General features: G+C 49.2%; 9 non-coding genes and 1 pseudogene across 9 annotated transcripts; all 10 read right to left on the bottom strand.

The window, feature by feature from the left end:
• Positions 1 to 508: 508 nt before the first annotated feature.
• Positions 509 to 699, bottom strand: LOC142268415 (U2 spliceosomal RNA). Its single transcript, XR_012734120.1, has one exon. It is a non-coding gene; the product is annotated as a U2 spliceosomal RNA (small nuclear RNA).
• Positions 700 to 2086: 1387 nt separating this feature from the next.
• On the bottom strand, positions 2087 to 2290 carry LOC142268382 (U2 spliceosomal RNA; annotated as a pseudogene).
• Positions 2291 to 10015: 7725 nt separating this feature from the next.
• LOC142268414 (U2 spliceosomal RNA) lies at positions 10016 to 10206 on the bottom strand. Its single transcript, XR_012734119.1, has one exon. It is a non-coding gene; the product is annotated as a U2 spliceosomal RNA (small nuclear RNA).
• A 1387-nt stretch (positions 10207 to 11593) lies between these two features.
• LOC142268385 (U2 spliceosomal RNA) lies at positions 11594 to 11786 on the bottom strand. Its single transcript, XR_012734101.1, has one exon. It is a non-coding gene; the product is annotated as a U2 spliceosomal RNA (small nuclear RNA).
• Positions 11787 to 13975: 2189 nt separating this feature from the next.
• LOC142268412 (U2 spliceosomal RNA) lies at positions 13976 to 14166 on the bottom strand. Its single transcript, XR_012734117.1, has one exon. It is a non-coding gene; the product is annotated as a U2 spliceosomal RNA (small nuclear RNA).
• Positions 14167 to 15553: 1387 nt separating this feature from the next.
• Positions 15554 to 15744, bottom strand: LOC142268453 (U2 spliceosomal RNA). The gene has a single exon (XR_012734155.1). It is a non-coding gene; the product is annotated as a U2 spliceosomal RNA (small nuclear RNA).
• Positions 15745 to 17131: 1387 nt separating this feature from the next.
• Positions 17132 to 17322, bottom strand: LOC142268410 (U2 spliceosomal RNA). Its single transcript, XR_012734116.1, has one exon. It is a non-coding gene; the product is annotated as a U2 spliceosomal RNA (small nuclear RNA).
• A 1387-nt stretch (positions 17323 to 18709) lies between these two features.
• Positions 18710 to 18900, bottom strand: LOC142268409 (U2 spliceosomal RNA). The gene has a single exon (XR_012734115.1). It is a non-coding gene; the product is annotated as a U2 spliceosomal RNA (small nuclear RNA).
• A 1387-nt stretch (positions 18901 to 20287) lies between these two features.
• LOC142268408 (U2 spliceosomal RNA) lies at positions 20288 to 20478 on the bottom strand. Its single transcript, XR_012734114.1, has one exon. It is a non-coding gene; the product is annotated as a U2 spliceosomal RNA (small nuclear RNA).
• A 1387-nt stretch (positions 20479 to 21865) lies between these two features.
• Positions 21866 to 22056, bottom strand: LOC142268407 (U2 spliceosomal RNA). The gene has a single exon (XR_012734113.1). It is a non-coding gene; the product is annotated as a U2 spliceosomal RNA (small nuclear RNA).
• Between the last annotated feature and the right edge of the window lie 905 nt (positions 22057 to 22961).

Below are 22961 nucleotides of genomic sequence, written 5' to 3'. Positions count from 1 at the left end.
CCTCTCTTTTAGAATGTCCAAGAGCAAGCAAACTATTCCTCCAGGAGAGGGCGCCAACAGACTACTAAAGAGATCATCATTACTCAAAGAAAACCCCAAAAACCAATGCATGATAGGAATAAACAGGTAACTTTCTTTGGAGTGGAAGCGGAGAGATCGCACCAGATGCCAATTCTAGATGTTATCACACCTGTGGTCACTGCAGCAGCAGGTGAATCCACTTTGTCCAAAAGGGATCTATTCCATTCAATTGCAAATGATCTAGATAAGACAGAGAACTGCAGCACGGGGACATAGCCGAGTTGGTCAGGTTGAGTGGTGATGAGTTTGCTATTTGGATGAATAAAGAAAGTCAAAAGTGTGAAAGATAAAAAACAAAAGGAGGAAGTGTGAAAAGTGAATGGGCCAAATTGAGGTGCATATGAAGACGTATGCTTTCTTCCAATTCATTAAATCGGGCTAATATGAATCAGGTGAATTGAGTTCTGCTTTTGGAAACTGGGTTAAGAAGGGGTGCACCGTTCCTGGAGGTACTGCAATACCAGGTCAATGCGTGGAGTGGACAGAGCAAGCTCTTTTTCCATCTCCCTGTTCTAAAAATCCATTTAATATATGGTCCCCAGATAGGGGACGTATCAGATATTAAACTGATAAGAACAGATACTACACTTGATCTTAGCCAAAAGGCCGAGAAGCGATAACCAGAATTGGTTTGGGCCTCGAGTGGCACCCTGGCCTATGCCGGACACATCTTAGGGAGAGAGAGCGAGAGGGAGACAAACCCACGCCTACACAAGACATTTTGTCACCCAAGCCAACCCTTGAAAAGGCTGCTTTGCAGAGCCAAAACAAGAAGAATGGTGCGTTTTGCAGCCGCCGCCCACTGCAATGAATCTGAATAACTCCTCCTTTAGGGCGCAAGCAACTCCCCTCCCCCTTGCAGTCTTTCCAATTCACGATACAAAAAGACGGACAGGACAGGTTGCCTGACTTTCCGTCACTGCCACCCTTTGCCATCCTTACCCGTAGAAAGCCCTTTCATCATCCCCAAACCCTAATCTTTTCCCTTTCCTTCCCAGCCCCCAAACCCTGCCCTCTGTACCTTTCTCACCACCCGCTTCCCTTCTCCTGTCATCCCCCTACCACCCGGGAAAAAAAGAGATTGCCCCCTCCTTCCACTAGCCCACCCTCCCACCCAAAGAACAACTTCTTCTGCGCAGCTTGTTTTCTAGGCAGCAGCGCTATTGTGATGTCATCGGGGGGCATTGTGACAAGCCGCCAGTGTTCCGTCTCTTCATGTTGTGCACAGTTCAAACGGAAAATACATCAACAGGCAGACTACAGAAAAGCTTACTATCAAAGGTTAGAGGGGGGCTTTCTCAGAGGGCTTTTTACAGTTTTTCTATTCCCAATTAGCCGTTTAAGTGTACTTATTGAAAGTAGTAATTCTTTCATAGGCCGCCCTTTCTTAGTATTTGACGTTCCTTATATTGCGGTATGAGGCTTCGCAGTAGGTTGCAAACATTCATCACCCATGACTGTCCCCAATTGAGCTCAGAAGCTCAATGTCTATCATGACCTCTCTTTTAGAATGTCCAAGAGCAAGCAAACTATTCCTCCAGGAGAGGGCGCCAACAGACTACTAAAGAGATCATCATTACTCAAAGAAAACCCCAAAAACCAATGCATGATAGGAATAAACAGGTAACTTTCTTTGGAGTGGAAGCGGAGAGATCGCACCAGATGCCAATTCTAGATGTTATCACACCTGTGGTCACTGCAGCAGCAGGTGAATCCACTTTGTCCAAAAGGGATCTATTCCATTCAATTGCAAATGATCTAGATAAGACAGAGAACTGCAGCACGGGGACATAGCCGAGTTGGTCAGGTTGAGTGGTGATGAGTTTGCTATTTGGATGAATAAAGAAAGTCAAAAGTGTGAAAGATAAAAAACAAAAGGAGGAAGTGTGAAAAGTGAATGGGCCAAATTGAGGTGCATATGAAGACGTATGCTTTCTTCCAATTCATTAAATCGGGCTAATATGAATCAGGTGAATTGAGTTCTGCTTTTGGAAACTGGGTTAAGAAGGGGTGCACCGTTCCTGGAGGTACTGCAATACCAGGTCAATGCGTGGAGTGGACAGAGCAAGCTCTTTTTCCATCTCCCTGTTCTAAAAATCCATTTAATATATGGTCCCCAGATAGGGGACGTATCAGATATTAAACTGATAAGAACAGATTTTTGATTTAACAGCATCTTTATTATCATGCACTACTCACAAAAAGGTAACAAACCGTGTACAGTGCCGCAGCCCCGTACACACAGAACTATACAATCCTTCTTACATAGCCATAGAGTACGACGCACTAAACTATACATCACACTCCTATGCTTATCCATAACACTCAAGCTGAAAGAAAAAGTTAGACCATAAATAACGACGAACCGGCGATTGGGGGATGGGGGTAGGGGAAAAAGGGGGATAGGGTGGGGAAATCACAGGCCCGAAGCTTTATTGAAAGACGCACATAACGGGAAAAGGAGGGAGGGGGCATGGAAGAGGTCTAAACCTCCTCCTCGGCGCTGTCGTCCGGACTGTCCATGATGGAATAGTCTCTGAGCAGGCTGTGGATCAGCCTGCGGCAATCCTGGATAGACATCCTCTCCCTCTTCAAGATGAGCCGGTTCCTGGCGACCCAAATAGCGTCCTTAAAGCAGTTCATAAGGCGCCAAGCCTCCTGGATGGCTCCAACGGTGTGAGTCCCAGGGAAGAGTCCATAAAGTACGGAATGGTACGATAGGCTCCCTCTGGGGACGGAGTTCCTCAGGTCATCCTCCAGGGCAACCAACAGGCGCTGTGCGAAACGGCAGTCCCAAAAGGCGTGCAGCGATGTTTCCTCCACGAAGGGGCACCTTGGGCAGTACCGGGTTTTGCACAGGTTCCGGGCGTGCATGAATGACCGGACGGGCAGTCCGCCCTGTATCGCCATCCATGACAAGTCCTTGTGCCCGTTGGTCAATCCAGCCGATGACACGTTTGTCCAAACAGTCTCCAGTGTGTCGTGATGAAGTCCTGGAATGTTCTCCATTTCGTCCTTGGCTCTGATGAGTTTGTGGATAGTCTTTGGCTTCCACAAATCAGGCTTGAGTCCCTCCAGTTGGTGTTCCCTCACAAACCGAACCACGTCTCCGTAGAACCATGGCGCCGTCCAGTTGTAGGGGAAGGAGCTGTCCCACTTGTCCCAGCCTAACCGTCTCCAAAGGGGGAGCAGGAAGAAGCGAGACATGGACCCACCCGCGGAACCTCTCTTGACTCGCAGAGTTCGGCGAACGCAGTCACATACGAAGGAGGATCGCAGGAGGGTGGGGATATCGGGTACGCCCTTCCCACCCTTGCGAGGATCCTTGTACATGATGCTCCGCTTTACTCTGTCCATCTTGGATCCCCAGACAAAACGAAACACCGTCCTGGTAATGGCCCTGCACACGGTGGCAAGGGGGGGCCAGGCCTGGGCCGTGTACTGCAGCACGGGCAGTACCTCGTTACGCAGGACCAGTGCTTTGCCCTCACAGGTGAGGCGTCTGAGGCTCCACAGACCGATCCGTTGGGTGATCTTGGTCAAGCGTTCCTCCCAGGACTTGAGGGCTGCTCCTTCCTTCCCGAACCAGACTCCAAGAACCTTGATGAAATCCGGCTGGATGCTGAAAGGGAAGGGGGCGGAAGAGGCCGGCTGCCAGTCCCCGAAGAGCATGGCTTCCGACTTCCCGCAGTTGACTTTGGCTCCCGAAGCCCGTCCGAAGGTCTCACAGGTCTGGACGAGGGTGTCGACTGAGCGCCGGTCCGCGCAGAAGACGGTCACGTCGTCCATGTAGAGCGAGCACTTGACCTCGAAGCGTTCTGGTCCTGGTGCGGTGATCCCTCTGATCTCTCCATTCCGCCGGATAGCCTCTGCAAAGAGTTCTATAACACAAACAAAAAGAAGAGGTGACAGAGGACAGCCTTGTCTGACCCCTGAGAGGACCGGGAAGGGGTCAGTCTTCCAGCCGTTTACCAACACCGAGCTGTGAATATCAAAATACATTAGTTGGACATACAAGCAAAACATGTTACCCAAACCTAACCTGTGCAGAGCTTTGCCCAGGAACTCATGGGAAACACGGTCGAAGGCCTTTTCCTGATCCAACGAGATCAGGGCTGCGTGCACCCGGCGGGCTTTGATGTACTCGACCGTGTCCCGCATGAGAGCCAGGCTGTCTGCGATGCGACGTCCGGGGATGCCGCAGGTCTGATCCGGGTGGATGATCCGTCCGATAACAGTCTTCAATCTCGTTGCCATCGTCTTGGCCAGGATCTTGTAGTCGACGTTCAGAAGGGTGATGGGACGCCAATTCTTCAGGTCGCACCTCTCTCCTTTACGCTTGTACAGGATCGTGACCATTCCTTCCCTCAGAGATGGAGGCATTCTGCCCTCCACCACCATCTCCTCATACAGCCCTAACAGGTCCGGACAGATTAGGTCTCCCAGCGCTACATAGAGCTCTGCTGGGAGGCCGTCACTGCCCGGTGTCCTGCCAGAACTAAAGGATTTGGCGGCCGAGAGCAGCTCGTCCACCGTCAGAGGAACATCCATGGCCGCCGCGTCTGCAGGGTCAAGATGGTTAGTGATACCTGACAGGAACTTATCGGCGGCCTCGGGGTCAGTAGTCTTGCGGGCGTAGAGTTCGCTGTAGAAGTCGCTGACGACCTTCATCACGTTCTCTTTCCCGCGTCGCATGTTTCCACTCTCGTCTCGTAGTTCATTCATGGGCGTGTGACCGGCGTGGAGTTTCCTGAAAAAGAACGAGTTACATTTCTCACCCTTCTCCAGGTTCTCCACTTTGGAACGGAAGACAATTCGCTCGGACTCCTCCTCGAAGTGCCTTTTCAGGCTCCTCTTAGTCTCCTCCAGCTCCTCTCTCACGTCCCAGCCGCATCGAAGAAGGTCCTGCAGGGAACGCAGCTCACGCTGGAGTCTCCTGAAGTCCCTCCTCTTCAGACACGCCTGTTGTTGACTCTTTGCCTGAAAGAAGAAACGGAACTCGAGTTTAACGTATTCCCACCAGTCAGAAACAGACTGGAAGCCCGCCTTGTAGGCCCGCCACGTGGAGTAGGCAGCTCTAAGCTCCTCCAGAATCTCACCCTTTTCCAGCAGAGAGCAGTTCAGCTTCCAGGAGCCCGGGCCAATGGGGAAGCCATGGCCCAGCACACCTTGAAAGTGAATGGCTCTGTGGTCAGAGAAGAAGCAGGGGACCATCGAGTGCCCACTCCGCCCAACCGCCCGAGAGGTAAACACAAAGTCAATCCTGGAACGCAGCGAGCCATCGGATCGGCACCATGAATAGTTCACGGATCCGTGTCCGATGGAGCCAACAACGTCCACAAGAGAGGCTTCGGTCACCATCTCAATGAGCAGTTTGGATGTGACGTCCAACTTGGCAGCCGTTCCAGAACTGCGTCCATCCTCCTCAATCGGGCAGTTGAAATCCCCGGCCATCACTACCGTCCTGGCGGTAGCGAGCTGAGGGCGCAGGGCTTGGAGGAGCTCCAGTCGATCGCTCTTCACAGGAGAAGCATACACATTGATGAACCTGACAGGTTCTCCCGCCCAGGTGCCATCCACGAGCAGTAACCTGCCGCAGACGATTTCCTGAACAGAGTCCAATGTGAAGGCGCTTCCCCTGATCAGCACGGCGACCCCCGCGGACCTACAGTCGCCCCCGCCAGACCAGTAGGATGGGCCATGGGTCCACTCCCTGGCCAGATGGTTGAAGGACCTAGAGGAGGGAAGGGAGCATTCCTGCAGGAAAAATACATCACTAGACTGAGTGTTAAGGAACGTAAAAATTGTCTGACGTCGGAACTTGTCTCTGATGCTCCTAACATTAATGGAAAAGATGTTAATGTTAGCAGTCATTGGAGGAAAGAGAAAGTTAGAGCAGGCGGTGTGCCTTAGTTACCACTCCGGTCGGGCGGTTCTTCCTCTTTGGCACCTGCTGGTAAGGGTATCTCCAGCAGACCCTCTTCTGCTAGCTGATCAAGCAGGGATGGTGCCTCAGTGGCTTCCGACTCCTCCATTTCTTCTTCGGCCACAAGGGACTCCACCATCTGCTCCAACACGTCCGGTTCTGGGAGGAGGCCATCCTCCTCTTCCTGGGGTGGATTGGGGTCCACAATGAACAGCTTGGAAGGTTCTGCGACAGGACTATCTTCCACCTTCCTTTTCCTTTGGCCTGTACCTGAGGAGACAAGAGCTGGAAAATCCTCCTCGGTGAAAAGTGCAAGAGTGCTGAGGCCCTCTGCTCTCATGGTCTGGGGAGGGAGAGTGGGCTTTGGGGGGGGGGTGAGGAGACCAACTGAGGAGTAGGGAAATGAGGTGGAGGTAGTGGAATCCTCAGTAGGGTTGGCCGGGGGGGGAGGGGTTTGGACAGGGGTGACAGGGGGGGGGACCAGGGAGGGGGCAACAGTTTTCTTACCCTTCTTTTCCCTGGACTCTGTGGCTGCTGGGGCATCGGCTGGAGCCACGGTCGCCGGGTTCTTGGCCGCCTTGTCCTTGGCCTCTGTGGCCTTGGTCGTAGCTGCCTTGGTCGACGAAGCTGTGACTACCCGATACTGGGTCGCCGCGGCAACCCTTGCCCAGGATTTCTCCCGCTGTGGGCAGTCCTTGTAAAGGTGGTCCGCCTGTCCACATAGGTTGCAAGTCTTCTTCTTTGGGCAGTCCTTGGAGCTGTGTCCTGTCACCCGGCAAACCCTGCAGGCGTCCTCCTTGCAGGTCTTCATCGAATGCCCTTTCCCGCCACATTTCCTGCAGTTGTGTGGCATGTCCGGGTAGTAGATGAGACCAAAGGAGTTTCCCAGAGAGAATGTCGGGGGCAGGTGCTGGAGACCATCCTCGGATGCTGGTTCCCTGTAGAGTCGAACGGTTACTGACCACTTACCCGTCCAGAATCCGTTGCCGTTAAGGATGTGGGATGGCTCCCTCACCACTGTGCAGAGACGTCCCAGGAACGTGGAGATGTCTCTTCCTGGGGTGTGCGGGTTCCGCATGGAGACCGTGATCCTCTTCTCATCCCTCTGTATAGGACAGGATCCTAAAAAGGAATGAAAAGGGGAGTCCGGCATCGCTGCGTTCATCGCCTCCCAGTATCTCCTGCAGGCATTCACCGTGGCAAAGGTTACCAGAAAAATGCCAGTCATGAAGGTCTGGACACTCAGGGTTTCCGCCCTGGAGAAGCCCTGATCCAGAATCATCTTCTTGCAGAACACGTCGCTGGACATGTCCGGCAACCTACCATCCACCGCCTTTAGCTTCAGGGCGACCGTCTGCCGCATCCAAGGCTCCAGGGTTGGAGCCTTTTCAGGCGGCGTCCGGGCTCCCTCCGGCTGGCTGGCGTCGGAGGTAGGGGCCTCTTGGGCCGAAGAAGCCTCTGGATGAGCCTTCCTGGAGGTCCCTGGGTCCTGAGCCTTCTTGGCTGCCTTCTCTGGCTTGCTTGCCATGGCTGGTTCCTGCTTGAGTTCCCGGAGCTGGATCTTGGATTCTTCTCCGGGTGTCTTCTCCCGCTGTGTTCCTCCTCGAAGTTCCTCTGGTCTCCCCAAGTCTTCTCCGAGCCTTTGTCTTCTTGCTTCTTTCTGCCAAGCTCTTCTTCCGTCCGATCTCCCTCTTCCGGTCTCGGCTGGGCTTTGGAGCTCGTCTCCCTGATCGTATCTCGTCAAGTGTAGCTAGCTCAGTTTGTTCTGATAAGAACAGATTTTTGATTTAATGAAGCTTTCCAAAGCACCACAAAAAATGCATGACCGAAGTCACACCAAAAACAGTGCAAAGGCTAGGATTCGTGTGGACCCCACCGTGAGGAGAGGGTCCCCAAAAATCAACCCCGTCCCTTCGAGCCAGAAGGCCACAGCAAGGGTCAGGGATCTTCGGTGCTCCCCCAAGCCGAAGCCTGGTTGAGCCTTGTCGTTGCTCCCAGCGTCCACCCAGGCATCTTACCCAAGTGGAGTAGAGAGCTACTAGTTGTTGGTTTCGCAGCCGAAACTGCCCGGACCGTCAACCCGTGTTGGTTTCTCAGCCCAAGGCTAACCGGACCTCCAACCGGGTGTTGGTTTCTCAGCCGAAGCTGACCCAGACCTCCAACCGGGTGTTGGTTTCTCAGCCGAAGCTGACCCGGACCTCCAACCGGGTGTTAGTTTCTCAGCCCAAAGCTGACCAGACCTCCGACCGGGATTATAAAAATTTCCCTTCCTAGCCAGAAGGCCGGGATAGGGTAATATGCTCAAAAAGTATGAAAAGGCAAGGTACGGTGTGCTACAGAGGCCAAGGCTTGCCGGGGTCCCAAGCCAGCAAGCTCAGACTCACTCCAGGGTCGTCAGTCCTGGGGCACGTTGTACCATAGCCCCCCATCCTTACTCAGTCTAATAGCCTCGATCCTGGTAGGGCCATGTTTTCCACTAGATGAATATACTATCCACCCAGAGTACTAGCAAGCGCAACCTTCCAGTGTGCATTGTATCATTGTACTAAGGTGGCCTGGAGCTTAAACCACCTCTTCGAACAACACTACACTTGATCTTAGCCAAAAGGCCGAGAAGCGATAACCAGAATTGGTTTGGGCCTCGAGTGGCACCCTGGCCTATGCCGGACACATCTTAGGGAGAGAGAGCGAGAGGGAGACAAACCCACGCCTACACAAGACATTTTGTCACCCAAGCCAACCCTTGAAAAGGCTGCTTTGCAGAGCCAAAACAAGAAGAATGGTGCGTTTTGCAGCCGCCGCCCACTGCAATGAATCTGAATAACTCCTCCTTTAGGGCGCAAGCAACTCCCCTCCCCCTTGCAGTCTTTCCAATTCACGATACAAAAAGACGGACAGGACAGGTTGCCTGACTTTCCGTCACTGCCACCCTTTGCCATCCTTACCCGTAGAAAGCCCTTTCATCATCCCCAAACCCTAATCTTTTCCCTTTCCTTCCCAGCCCCCAAACCCTGCCCTCTGTACCTTTCTCACCACCCGCTTCCCTTCTCCTGTCATCCCCCTACCACCCGGGAAAAAAAGAGATTGCCCCCTCCTTCCACTAGCCCACCCTCCCACCCAAAGAACAACTTCTTCTGCGCAGCTTGTTTTCTAGGCAGCAGCGCTATTGTGATGTCATCGGGGGGCATTGTGACAAGCCGCCAGTGTTCCGTCTCTTCATGTTGTGCACAGTTCAAACGGAAAATACATCAACAGGCAGACTACAGAAAAGCTTACTATCAAAGGTTAGAGGGGGGCTTTCTCAGAGGGCTTTTTACAGTTTTTCTATTCCCAATTAGCCGTTTAAGTGTACTTATTGAAAGTAGTAATTCTTTCATAGGCCGCCCTTTCTTAGTATTTGACGTTCCTTATATTGCGGTATGAGGCTTCGCAGTAGGTTGCAAACATTCATCACCCATGACTGTCCCCAATTGAGCTCAGAAGCTCAATGTCTATCATGACCTCTCTTTTAGAATGTCCAAGAGCAAGCAAACTATTCCTCCAGGAGAGGGCGCCAACAGACTACTAAAGAGATCATCATTACTCAAAGAAAACCCCAAAAACCAATGCATGATAGGAATAAACAGGTAACTTTCTTTGGAGTGGAAGCGGAGAGATCGCACCAGATGCCAATTCTAGATGTTATCACACCTGTGGTCACTGCAGCAGCAGGTGAATCCACTTTGTCCAAAAGGGATCTATTCCATTCAATTGCAAATGATCTAGATAAGACAGAGAACTGCAGCACGGGGACATAGCCGAGTTGGTCAGGTTGAGTGGTGATGAGTTTGCTATTTGGATGAATAAAGAAAGTCAAAAGTGTGAAAGATAAAAAACAAAAGGAGGAAGTGTGAAAAGTGAATGGGCCAAATTGAGGTGCATATGAAGACGTATGCTTTCTTCCAATTCATTAAATCGGGCTAATATGAATCAGGTGAATTGAGTTCTGCTTTTGGAAACTGGGTTAAGAAGGGGTGCACCGTTCCTGGAGGTACTGCAATACCAGGTCAATGCGTGGAGTGGACAGAGCAAGCTCTTTTTCCATCTCCCTGTTCTAAAAATCCATTTAATATATGGTCCCCAGATAGGGGACGTATCAGATATTAAACTGATAAGAACAGATACTACACTTGATCTTAGCCAAAAGGCCGAGAAGCGATAACCAGAATTGGTTTGGGCCTCGAGTGGCACCCTGGCCTATGCCGGACACATCTTAGGGAGAGAGAGCGAGAGGGAGACAAACCCACGCCTACACAAGACATTTTGTCACCCAAGCCAACCCTTGAAAAGGCTGCTTTGCAGAGCCAAAACAAGAAGAATGGTGCGTTTTGCAGCCGCCGCCCACTGCAATGAATCTGAATAACTCCTCCTTTAGGGCGCAAGCAACTCCCCTCCCCCTTGCAGTCTTTCCAATTCACGATACAAAAAGACGGACAGGACAGGTTGCCTGACTTTCCGTCACTGCCACCCTTTGCCATCCTTACCCGTAGAAAGCCCTTTCATCATCCCCAAACCCTAATCTTTTCCCTTTCCTTCCCAGCCCCCAAACCCTGCCCTCTGTACCTTTCTCACCACCCGCTTCCCTTCTCCTGTCATCCCCCTACCACCCGGGAAAAAAAGAGATTGCCCCCTCCTTCCACTAGCCCACCCTCCCACCCAAAGAACAACTTCTTCTGCGCAGCTTGTTTTCTAGGCAGCAGCGCTATTGTGATGTCATCGGGGGGCATTGTGACAAGCCGCCAGTGTTCCGTCTCTTCATGTTGTGCACAGTTCAAACGGAAAATACATCAACAGGCAGACTACAGAAAAGCTTACTATCAAAGGTTAGAGGGGGGCTTTCTCAGAGGGCTTTTTACAGTTTTTCTATTCCCAATTAGCCGTTTAAGTGTACTTATTGAAAGTAGTAATTCTTTCATAGGCCGCCCTTTCTTAGTATTTGACGTTCCTTATATTGCGGTATGAGGCTTCGCAGTAGGTTGCAAACATTCATCACCCATGACTGTCCCCAATTGAGCTCAGAAGCTCAATGTCTATCATGACCTCTCTTTTAGAATGTCCAAGAGCAAGCAAACTATTCCTCCAGGAGAGGGCGCCAACAGACTACTAAAGAGATCATCATTACTCAAAGAAAACCCCAAAAACCAATGCATGATAGGAATAAACAGGTAACTTTCTTTGGAGTGGAAGCGGAGAGATCGCACCAGATGCCAATTCTAGATGTTATCACACCTGTGGTCACTGCAGCAGCAGGTGAATCCACTTTGTCCAAAAGGGATCTATTCCATTCAATTGCAAATGATCTAGATAAGACAGAGAACTGCAGCACGGGGACATAGCCGAGTTGGTCAGGTTGAGTGGTGATGAGTTTGCTATTTGGATGAATAAAGAAAGTCAAAAGTGTGAAAGATAAAAAACAAAAGGAGGAAGTGTGAAAAGTGAATGGGCCAAATTGAGGTGCATATGAAGACGTATGCTTTCTTCCAATTCATTAAATCGGGCTAATATGAATCAGGTGAATTGAGTTCTGCTTTTGGAAACTGGGTTAAGAAGGGGTGCACCGTTCCTGGAGGTACTGCAATACCAGGTCAATGCGTGGAGTGGACAGAGCAAGCTCTTTTTCCATCTCCCTGTTCTAAAAATCCATTTAATATATGGTCCCCAGATAGGGGACGTATCAGATATTAAACTGATAAGAACAGATTTTTGATTTAATGAAGCTTTCCAAAGCACCGCAAAAAATGCATGACCGAAGTCACACCAAAAACAGTGCAAAGGCTAGGATTCGTGTGGACCCCACCGTGAGGAGAGGGTCCCCAAAAATCAACCCCGTCCCTCCGAGCCAGAAGGCCACAGCAAGGGTCAGGGATCTTCGGTGCTCCCCCAAGCCGAAGCCTGGTTGAGCCTTGTCGTTGCTCCCAGCGTCCACCCAGGCATCTTACCCAAGTGGAGTAGAGAGCTACTAGTTGTTGGTTTCGCAGCCGAAACTGCCCGGACCGTCAACCGGTGTTGGTTTCTCAGCCCAAGGCTAACCGGACCTCCAACCGGGTGTTGGTTTCTCAGCCGAAGCTGACCCAGACCTCCAACCGGGTGTTGGTTTCTCAGCCGAAGCTGACCCAGACCTCCAACCGGGTGTTAGTTTCTCAGCCCAAAGCTGACCAGACCTCCGACCGGGATTATAAAAATTTCCCTTCCTAGCCAGAAGGCCGGGATAGGGTAATATGCTCAAAAAGTATGAAAAGGCAAGGTACGGTGTGCTACAGAGCCCAAGGCTTGCCGGGGTCCCAAGCCAGCAAGCTCAGACTCACTCCAGGGTCGTCAGTCCTGGGGCACGTTGTACCATAGCCCCCCACCCTTACTCAGTCTAATAGCCTCGATCCTGGTAGGGCCATGTTTTCCTCTAGATGAATATACTATCCACCCAGAGTACTAGCAAGCGCAACCTTCCAGTGTGCATTGTATCATTGTACTAAGGTGGCCTGGAGCTTAAACCACCTCTTCGAACAACACTACACTTGATCTTAGCCAAAAGGCCGAGAAGCGATAACCAGAATTGGTTTGGGCCTCGAGTGGCACCCTGGCCTATGCCGGACACATCTTAGGGAGAGAGAGCGAGAGGGAGACAAACCCACGCCTACACAAGACATTTTGTCACCCAAGCCAACCCTTGAAAAGGCTGCTTTGCAGAGCCAAAACAAGAAGAATGGTGCGTTTTGCAGCCGCCGCCCACTGCAATGAATCTGAATAACTCCTCCTTTAGGGCGCAAGCAACTCCCCTCCCCCTTGCAGTCTTTCCAATTCACGATACAAAAAGACGGACAGGACAGGTTGCCTGACTTTCCGTCACTGCCACCCTTTGCCATCCTTACCCGTAGAAAGCCCTTTCATCATCCCCAAACCCTAATCTTTTCCCTTTCCTTCCCAGCCCCCAAACCCTGCCCTCTGTACCTTTCTCACCACCCGCTTCCCTTCTCCTGTCATCCCCCTACCACCCGGGAAAAAAAGAGATTGCCCCCTCCTTCCACTAGCCCACCCTCCCACCCAAAGAACAACTTCTTCTGCGCAGCTTGTTTTCTAGGCAGCAGCGCTATTGTGATGTCATCGGGGGGCATTGTGACAAGCCGCCAGTGTTCCGTCTCTTCATGTTGTGCACAGTTCAAACGGAAAATACATCAACAGGCAGACTACAGAAAAGCTTACTATCAAAGGTTAGAGGGGGGCTTTCTCAGAGGGCTTTTTACAGTTTTTCTATTCCCAATTAGCCGTTTAAGTGTACTTATTGAAAGTAGTAATTCTTTCATAGGCCGCCCTTTCTTAGTATTTGACGTTCCTTATATTGCGGTATGAGGCTTCGCAGTAGGTTGCAAACATTCATCACCCATGACTGTCCCCAATTGAGCTCAGAAGCTCAATGTCTATCATGACCTCTCTTTTAGAATGTCCAAGAGCAAGCAAACTATTCCTCCAGGAGAGGGCGCCAACAGACTACTAAAGAGATCATCATTACTCAAAGAAAACCCCAAAAACCAATGCATGATAGGAATAAACAGGTAACTTTCTTTGGAGTGGAAGCGGAGAGATCGCACCAGATGCCAATTCTAGATGTTATCACACCTGTGGTCACTGCAGCAGCAGGTGAATCCACTTTGTCCAAAAGGGATCTATTCCATTCAATTGCAAATGATCTAGATAAGACAGAGAACTGCAGCACGGGGACATAGCCGAGTTGGTCAGGTTGAGTGGTGATGAGTTTGCTATTTGGATGAATAAAGAAAGTCAAAAGTGTGAAAGATAAAAAACAAAAGGAGGAAGTGTGAAAAGTGAATGGGCCAAATTGAGGTGCATATGAAGACGTATGCTTTCTTCCAATTCATTAAATCGGGCTAATATGAATCAGGTGAATTGAGTTCTGCTTTTGGAAACTGGGTTAAGAAGGGGTGCACCGTTCCTGGAGGTACTGCAATACCAGGTCAATGCGTGGAGTGGACAGAGCAAGCTCTTTTTCCATCTCCCTGTTCTAAAAATCCATTTAATATATGGTCCCCAGATAGGGGACGTATCAGATATTAAACTGATAAGAACAGATACTACACTTGATCTTAGCCAAAAGGCCGAGAAGCGATAACCAGAATTGGTTTGGGCCTCGAGTGGCACCCTGGCCTATGCCGGACACATCTTAGGGAGAGAGAGCGAGAGGGAGACAAACCCACGCCTACACAAGACATTTTGTCACCCAAGCCAACCCTTGAAAAGGCTGCTTTGCAGAGCCAAAACAAGAAGAATGGTGCGTTTTGCAGCCGCCGCCCACTGCAATGAATCTGAATAACTCCTCCTTTAGGGCGCAAGCAACTCCCCTCCCCCTTGCAGTCTTTCCAATTCACGATACAAAAAGACGGACAGGACAGGTTGCCTGACTTTCCGTCACTGCCACCCTTTGCCATCCTTACCCGTAGAAAGCCCTTTCATCATCCCCAAACCCTAATCTTTTCCCTTTCCTTCCCAGCCCCCAAACCCTGCCCTCTGTACCTTTCTCACCACCCGCTTCCCTTCTCCTGTCATCCCCCTACCACCCGGGAAAAAAAGAGATTGCCCCCTCCTTCCACTAGCCCACCCTCCCACCCAAAGAACAACTTCTTCTGCGCAGCTTGTTTTCTAGGCAGCAGCGCTATTGTGATGTCATCGGGGGGCATTGTGACAAGCCGCCAGTGTTCCGTCTCTTCATGTTGTGCACAGTTCAAACGGAAAATACATCAACAGGCAGACTACAGAAAAGCTTACTATCAAAGGTTAGAGGGGGGCTTTCTCAGAGGGCTTTTTACAGTTTTTCTATTCCCAATTAGCCGTTTAAGTGTACTTATTGAAAGTAGTAATTCTTTCATAGGCCGCCCTTTCTTAGTATTTGACGTTCCTTATATTGCGGTATGAGGCTTCGCAGTAGGTTGCAAACATTCATCACCCATGACTGTCCCCAATTGAGCTCAGAAGCTCAATGTCTATCATGACCTCTCTTTTAGAATGTCCAAGAGCAAGCAAACTATTCCTCCAGGAGAGGGCGCCAACAGACTACTAAAGAGATCATCATTACTCAAAGAAAACCCCAAAAACCAATGCATGATAGGAATAAACAGGTAACTTTCTTTGGAGTGGAAGCGGAGAGATCGCACCAGATGCCAATTCTAGATGTTATCACACCTGTGGTCACTGCAGCAGCAGGTGAATCCACTTTGTCCAAAAGGGATCTATTCCATTCAATTGCAAATGATCTAGATAAGACAGAGAACTGCAGCACGGGGACATAGCCGAGTTGGTCAGGTTGAGTGGTGATGAGTTTGCTATTTGGATGAATAAAGAAAGTCAAAAGTGTGAAAGATAAAAAACAAAAGGAGGAAGTGTGAAAAGTGAATGGGCCAAATTGAGGTGCATATGAAGACGTATGCTTTCTTCCAATTCATTAAATCGGGCTAATATGAATCAGGTGAATTGAGTTCTGCTTTTGGAAACTGGGTTAAGAAGGGGTGCACCGTTCCTGGAGGTACTGCAATACCAGGTCAATGCGTGGAGTGGACAGAGCAAGCTCTTTTTCCATCTCCCTGTTCTAAAAATCCATTTAATATATGGTCCCCAGATAGAGGACGTATCAGATATTAAACTGATAAGAACAGATACTACACTTGATCTTAGCCAAAAGGCCGAGAAGCGATAACCAGAATTGGTTTGGGCCTCGAGTGGCACCCTGGCCTATGCCGGACACATCTTAGGGAGAGAGAGCGAGAGGGAGACAAACCCACGCCTACACAAGACATTTTGTCACCCAAGCCAACCCTTGAAAAGGCTGCTTTGCAGAGCCAAAACAAGAAGAATGGTGCGTTTTGCAGCCGCCGCCCACTGCAATGAATCTGAATAACTCCTCCTTTAGGGCGCAAGCAACTCCCCTCCCCCTTGCAGTCTTTCCAATTCACGATACAAAAAGACGGACAGGACAGGTTGCCTGACTTTCCGTCACTGCCACCCTTTGCCATCCTTACCCGTAGAAAGCCCTTTCATCATCCCCAAACCCTAATCTTTTCCCTTTCCTTCCCAGCCCCCAAACCCTGCCCTCTGTACCTTTCTCACCACCCGCTTCCCTTCTCCTGTCATCCCCCTACCACCCGGGAAAAAAAGAGATTGCCCCCTCCTTCCACTAGCCCACCCTCCCACCCAAAGAACAACTTCTTCTGCGCAGCTTGTTTTCTAGGCAGCAGCGCTATTGTGATGTCATCGGGGGGCATTGTGACAAGCCGCCAGTGTTCCGTCTCTTCATGTTGTGCACAGTTCAAACGGAAAATACATCAACAGGCAGACTACAGAAAAGCTTACTATCAAAGGTTAGAGGGGGGCTTTCTCAGAGGGCTTTTTACAGTTTTTCTATTCCCAATTAGCCGTTTAAGTGTACTTATTGAAAGTAGTAATTCTTTCATAGGCCGCCCTTTCTTAGTATTTGACGTTCCTTATATTGCGGTATGAGGCTTCGCAGTAGGTTGCAAACATTCATCACCCATGACTGTCCCCAATTGAGCTCAGAAGCTCAATGTCTATCATGACCTCTCTTTTAGAATGTCCAAGAGCAAGCAAACTATTCCTCCAGGAGAGGGCGCCAACAGACTACTAAAGAGATCATCATTACTCAAAGAAAACCCCAAAAACCAATGCATGATAGGAATAAACAGGTAACTTTCTTTGGAGTGGAAGCGGAGAGATCGCACCAGATGCCAATTCTAGATGTTATCACACCTGTGGTCACTGCAGCAGCAGGTGAATCCACTTTGTCCAAAAGGGATCTATTCCATTCAATTGCAAATGATCTAGATAAGACAGAGAACTGCAGCACGGGGACATAGCCGAGTTGGTCAGGTTGAGTGGTGATGAGTTTGCTATTTGGATGAATAAAGAAAGTCAAAAGTGTGAAAGATAAAAAACAAAAGGAGGAAGTGTGAAAAGTGAATGGGCCAAATTGAGGTGCATATGAAGACGTATGCTTTCTTCCAATTCATTAAATCGGGCTAATATGAATCAGGTGAATTGAGTTCTGCTTTTGGAAACTGGGTTAAGAAGGGGTGCACCGTTCCTGGAGGTACTGCAATACCAGGTCAATGCGTGGAGTGGACAGAGCAAGCTCTTTTTCCATCTCCCTGTTCTAAAAATCCATTTAATATATGGTCCCCAGATAGGGGACGTATCAGATATTAAACTGATAAGAACAGATACTACACTTGATCTTAGCCAAAAGGCCGAGAAGCGATAACCAGAATTGGTTTGGGCCTCGAGTGGCACCCTGGCCTATGCCGGACACATCTTAGGGAGAGAGAGCGAGAGGGAGACAAACCCACGCCTACACAAGACATTTTGTCACCCAAGCCAACCCTTGAAAAGGCTGCTTTGCAGAGCCAAAACAAGAAGAATGGTGCGTTTTGCAGCCGCCGCCCACTGCAATGAATCTGAATAACTCCTCCTTTAGGGCGCAAGCAACTCCCCTCCCCCTTGCAGTCTTTCCAATTCACGATACAAAAAGACGGACAGGACAGGTTGCCTGACTTTCCGTCACTGCCACCCTTTGCCATCCTTACCCGTAGAAAGCCCTTTCATCATCCCCAAACCCTAATCTTTTCCCTTTCCTTCCCAGCCCCCAAACCCTGCCCTCTGTACCTTTCTCACCACCCGCTTCCCTTCTCCTGTCATCCCCCTACCACCCGGGAAAAAAAGAGATTGCCCCCTCCTTCCACTAGCCCACCCTCCCACCCAAAGAACAACTTCTTCTGCGCAGCTTGTTTTCTAGGCAGCAGCGCTATTGTGATGTCATCGGGGGGCATTGTGACAAGCCGCCAGTGTTCCGTCTCTTCATGTTGTGCACAGTTCAAACGGAAAATACATCAACAGGCAGACTACAGAAAAGCTTACTATCAAAGGTTAGAGGGGGGCTTTCTCAGAGGGCTTTTTACAGTTTTTCTATTCCCAATTAGCCGTTTAAGTGTACTTATTGAAAGTAGTAATTCTTTCATAGGCCGCCCTTTCTTAGTATTTGACGTTCCTTATATTGCGGTATGAGGCTTCGCAGTAGGTTGCAAACATTCATCACCCATGACTGTCCCCAATTGAGCTCAGAAGCTCAATGTCTATCATGACCTCTCTTTTAGAATGTCCAAGAGCAAGCAAACTATTCCTCCAGGAGAGGGCGCCAACAGACTACTAAAGAGATCATCATTACTCAAAGAAAACCCCAAAAACCAATGCATGATAGGAATAAACAGGTAACTTTCTTTGGAGTGGAAGCGGAGAGATCGCACCAGATGCCAATTCTAGATGTTATCACACCTGTGGTCACTGCAGCAGCAGGTGAATCCACTTTGTCCAAAAGGGATCTATTCCATTCAATTGCAAATGATCTAGATAAGACAGAGAACTGCAGCACGGGGACATAGCCGAGTTGGTCAGGTTGAGTGGTGATGAGTTTGCTATTTGGATGAATAAAGAAAGTCAAAAGTGTGAAAGATAAAAAACAAAAGGAGGAAGTGTGAAAAGTGAATGGGCCAAATTGAGGTGCATATGAAGACGTATGCTTTCTTCCAATTCATTAAATCGGGCTAATATGAATCAGGTGAATTGAGTTCTGCTTTTGGAAACTGGGTTAAGAAGGGGTGCACCGTTCCTGGAGGTACTGCAATACCAGGTCAATGCGTGGAGTGGACAGAGCAAGCTCTTTTTCCATCTCCCTGTTCTAAAAATCCATTTAATATATGGTCCCCAGATAGGGGACGTATCAGATATTAAACTGATAAGAACAGATACTACACTTGATCTTAGCCAAAAGGCCGAGAAGCGATAACCAGAATTGGTTTGGGCCTCGAGTGGCACCCTGGCCTATGCCGGACACATCTTAGGGAGAGAGAGCGAGAGGGAGACAAACCCACGCCTACACAAGACATTTTGTCACCCAAGCCAACCCTTGAAAAGGCTGCTTTGCAGAGCCAAAACAAGAAGAATGGTGCGTTTTGCAGCCGCCGCCCACTGCAATGAATCTGAATAACTCCTCCTTTAGGGCGCAAGCAACTCCCCTCCCCCTTGCAGTCTTTCCAATTCACGATACAAAAAGACGGACAGGACAGGTTGCCTGACTTTCCGTCACTGCCACCCTTTGCCATCCTTACCCGTAGAAAGCCCTTTCATCATCCCCAAACCCTAATCTTTTCCCTTTCCTTCCCAGCCCCCAAACCCTGCCCTCTGTACCTTTCTCACCACCCGCTTCCCTTCTCCTGTCATCCCCCTACCACCCGGGAAAAAAAGAGATTGCCCCCTCCTTCCACTAGCCCACCCTCCCACCCAAAGAACAACTTCTTCTGCGCAGCTTGTTTTCTAGGCAGCAGCGCTATTGTGATGTCATCGGGGGGCATTGTGACAAGCCGCCAGTGTTCCGTCTCTTCATGTTGTGCACAGTTCAAACGGAAAATACATCAACAGGCAGACTACAGAAAAGCTTACTATCAAAGGTTAGAGGGGGGCTTTCTCAGAGGGCTTTTTACAGTTTTTCTATTCCCAATTAGCCGTTTAAGTGTACTTATTGAAAGTAGTAATTCTTTCATAGGCCGCCCTTTCTTAGTATTTGACGTTCCTTATATTGCGGTATGAGGCTTCGCAGTAGGTTGCAAACATTCATCACCCATGACTGTCCCCAATTGAGCTCAGAAGCTCAATGTCTATCATGACCTCTCTTTTAGAATGTCCAAGAGCAAGCAAACTATTCCTCCAGGAGAGGGCGCCAACAGACTACTAAAGAGATCATCATTACTCAAAGAAAACCCCAAAAACCAATGCATGATAGGAATAAACAGGTAACTTTCTTTGGAGTGGAAGCGGAGAGATCGCACCAGATGCCAATTCTAGATGTTATCACACCTGTGGTCACTGCAGCAGCAGGTGAATCCACTTTGTCCAAAAGGGATCTATTCCATTCAATTGCAAATGATCTAGATAAGACAGAGAACTGCAGCACGGGGACATAGCCGAGTTGGTCAGGTTGAGTGGTGATGAGTTTGCTATTTGGATGAATAAAGAAAGTCAAAAGTGTGAAAGATAAAAAACAAAAGGAGGAAGTGTGAAAAGTGAATGGGCCAAATTGAGGTGCATATGAAGACGTATGCTTTCTTCCAATTCATTAAATCGGGCTAATATGAATCAGGTGAATTGAGTTCTGCTTTTGGAAACTGGGTTAAGAAGGGGTGCACCGTTCCTGGAGGTACTGCAATACCAGGTCAATGCGTGGAGTGGACAGAGCAAGCTCTTTTTCCATCTCCCTGTTCTAAAAATCCATTTAATATATGGTCCCCAGATAGGGGACGTATCAGATATTAAACTGATAAGAACAGATACTACACTTGATCTTAGCCAAAAGGCCGAGAAGCGATAACCAGAATTGGTTTGGGCCTCGAGTGGCACCCTGGCCTATGCCGGACACATCTTAGGGAGAGAGAGCGAGAGGGAGACAAACCCACGCCTACACAAGACATTTTGTCACCCAAGCCAACCCTTGAAAAGGCTGCTTTGCAGAGCCAAAACAAGAAGAATGGTGCGTTTTGCAGCCGCCGCCCACTGCAATGAATCTGAATAACTCCTCCTTTAGGGCGCAAGCAACTCCCCTCCCCCTTGCAGTCTTTCCAATTCACGATACAAAAAGACGGACAGGACAGGTTGCCTGACTTTCCGTCACTGCCACCCTTTGCCATCCTTACCCGTAGAAAGCCCTTTCATCATCCCCAAACCCTAATCTTTTCCCTTTCCTTCCCAGCCCCCAAACCCTGCCCTCTGTACCTTTCTCACCACCCGCTTCCCTTCTCCTGTCATCCCCCTACCACCCGGGAAAAAAAGAGATTGCCCCCTCCTTCCACTAGCCCACCCTCCCACCCAAAGAACAACTTCTTCTGCGCAGCTTGTTTTCTAGGCAGCAGCGCTATTGTGATGTCATCGGGGGGCATTGTGACAAGCCGCCAGTGTTCCGTCTCTTCATGTTGTGCACAGTTCAAACGGAAAATACATCAACAGGCAGACTACAGAAAAGCTTACTATCAAAGGTTAGAGGGGGGCTTTCTCAGAGGGCTTTTTACAGTTTTTCTATTCCCAATTAGCCGTTTAAGTGTACTTATTGAAAGTAGTAATTCTTTCATAGGCCGCCCTTTCTTAGTATTTGACGTTCCTTATATTGCGGTATGAGGCTTCGCAGTAGGTTGCAAACATTCATCACCCATGACTGTCCCCAATTGAGCTCAGAAGCTCAATGTCTATCATGACCTCTCTTTTAGAATGTCCAAGAGCAAGCAAACTATTCCTCCAGGAGAGGGCGCCAACAGACTACTAAAGAGATCATCATTACTCAAAGAAAACCCCAAAAACCAATGCATGATAGGAATAAACAGGTAACTTTCTTCGGAGTGGAAGCGGAGAGATCGCACCAGATGCCAATTCTAGATGTTATCACACCTGTGGTCACTGCAGCAGCAGGTGAATCCACTTTGTCCAAAAGGGATCTATTCCATTCAATTGCAAATGATCTAGATAAGACAGAGAACTGCAGCACGGGGACATAGCCGAGTTGGTCAGGTTGAGTGGTGATGAGTTTGCTATTTGGATGAATAAAGAAAGTCAAAAGTGTGAAAGATAAAAAACAAAAGGAGGAAGTGTGAAAAGTGAATGGGCCAAATTGAGGTGCATATGAAGACGTATGCTTTCTTCCAATTCATTAAATCGGGCTAATATGAATCAGGTGAATTGAGTTCTGCTTTTGGAAACTGGGTTAAGAAGGGGTGCACCGTTCCTGGAGGTACTGCAATACCAGGTCAATGCGTGGAGTGGACAGAGCAAGCTCTTTTTCCATCTCCCTGTTCTAAAAATCCATTTAATATATGGTCCCCAGATAGGGGACGTATCAGATATTAAACTGATAAGAACAGATACTACACTTGATCTTAGCCAAAAGGCCGAGAAGCGATAACCAGAATTGGTTTGGGCCTCGAGTGGCACCCTGGCCTATGCCGGACACATCTTAGGGAGAGAGAGCGAGAGGGAGACAAACCCACGCCTACACAAGACATTTGTCACCCAAGCCAACCCTTGAAAAGGCTGCTTTGCAGAGCCAAAACAAGAAGAATGGTGCGTTTTGCAGCCGCCGCCCACTGCAATGAATCTGAATAACTCCTCCTTTAGGGCGCAAGCAACTCCCCTCCCCCTTGCAGTCTTTCCAATTCACGATACAAAAAGACGGACAGGACAGGTTGCCTGACTTTCCGTCACTGCCACCCTTTGCCATCCTTACCCGTAGAAAGCCCTTTCATCATCCCCAAACCCTAATCTTTTCCCTTTCCTTCCCAGCCCCCAAACCCTGCCCTCTGTACCTTTCTCACCACCCGCTTCCCTTCTCCTGTCATCCCCCTACCACCCGGGAAAAAAAGAGATTGCCCCCTCCTTCCACTAGCCCACCCTCCCACCCAAAGAACAACTTCTTCTGCGCAGCTTGTTTTCTAGGCAGCAGCGCTATTGTGATGTCATCGGGGGGCATTGTGACAAGCCGCCAGTGTTCCGTCTCTTCATGTTGTGCACAGTTCAAACGGAAAATACATCAACAGGCAGACTACAGAAAAGCTTACTATCAAAGGTTAGAGGGGGGCTTTCTCAGAGGGCTTTTTACAGTTTTTCTATTCCCAATTAGCCGTTTAAGTGTACTTATTGAAAGTAGTAATTCTTTCATAGGCCGCCCTTTCTTAGTATTTGACGTTCCTTATATTGCGGTATGAGGCTTCGCAGTAGGTTGCAAACATTCATCACCCATGACTGTCCCCAATTGAGCTCAGAAGCTCAATGTCTATCATGACCTCTCTTTTAGAATGTCCAAGAGCAA

The sequence above is a fragment of the Anomaloglossus baeobatrachus genome, unplaced genomic scaffold, assembly GCF_048569485.1.
Source record: "Anomaloglossus baeobatrachus isolate aAnoBae1 unplaced genomic scaffold, aAnoBae1.hap1 Scaffold_3016, whole genome shotgun sequence".
NCBI lineage: Eukaryota > Metazoa > Chordata > Amphibia > Anura > Aromobatidae > Anomaloglossus > Anomaloglossus baeobatrachus.
The sequence above is the reverse complement of the archived record's forward strand: the minus strand, read 5'-3'. Positions and strand labels throughout refer to the sequence as shown.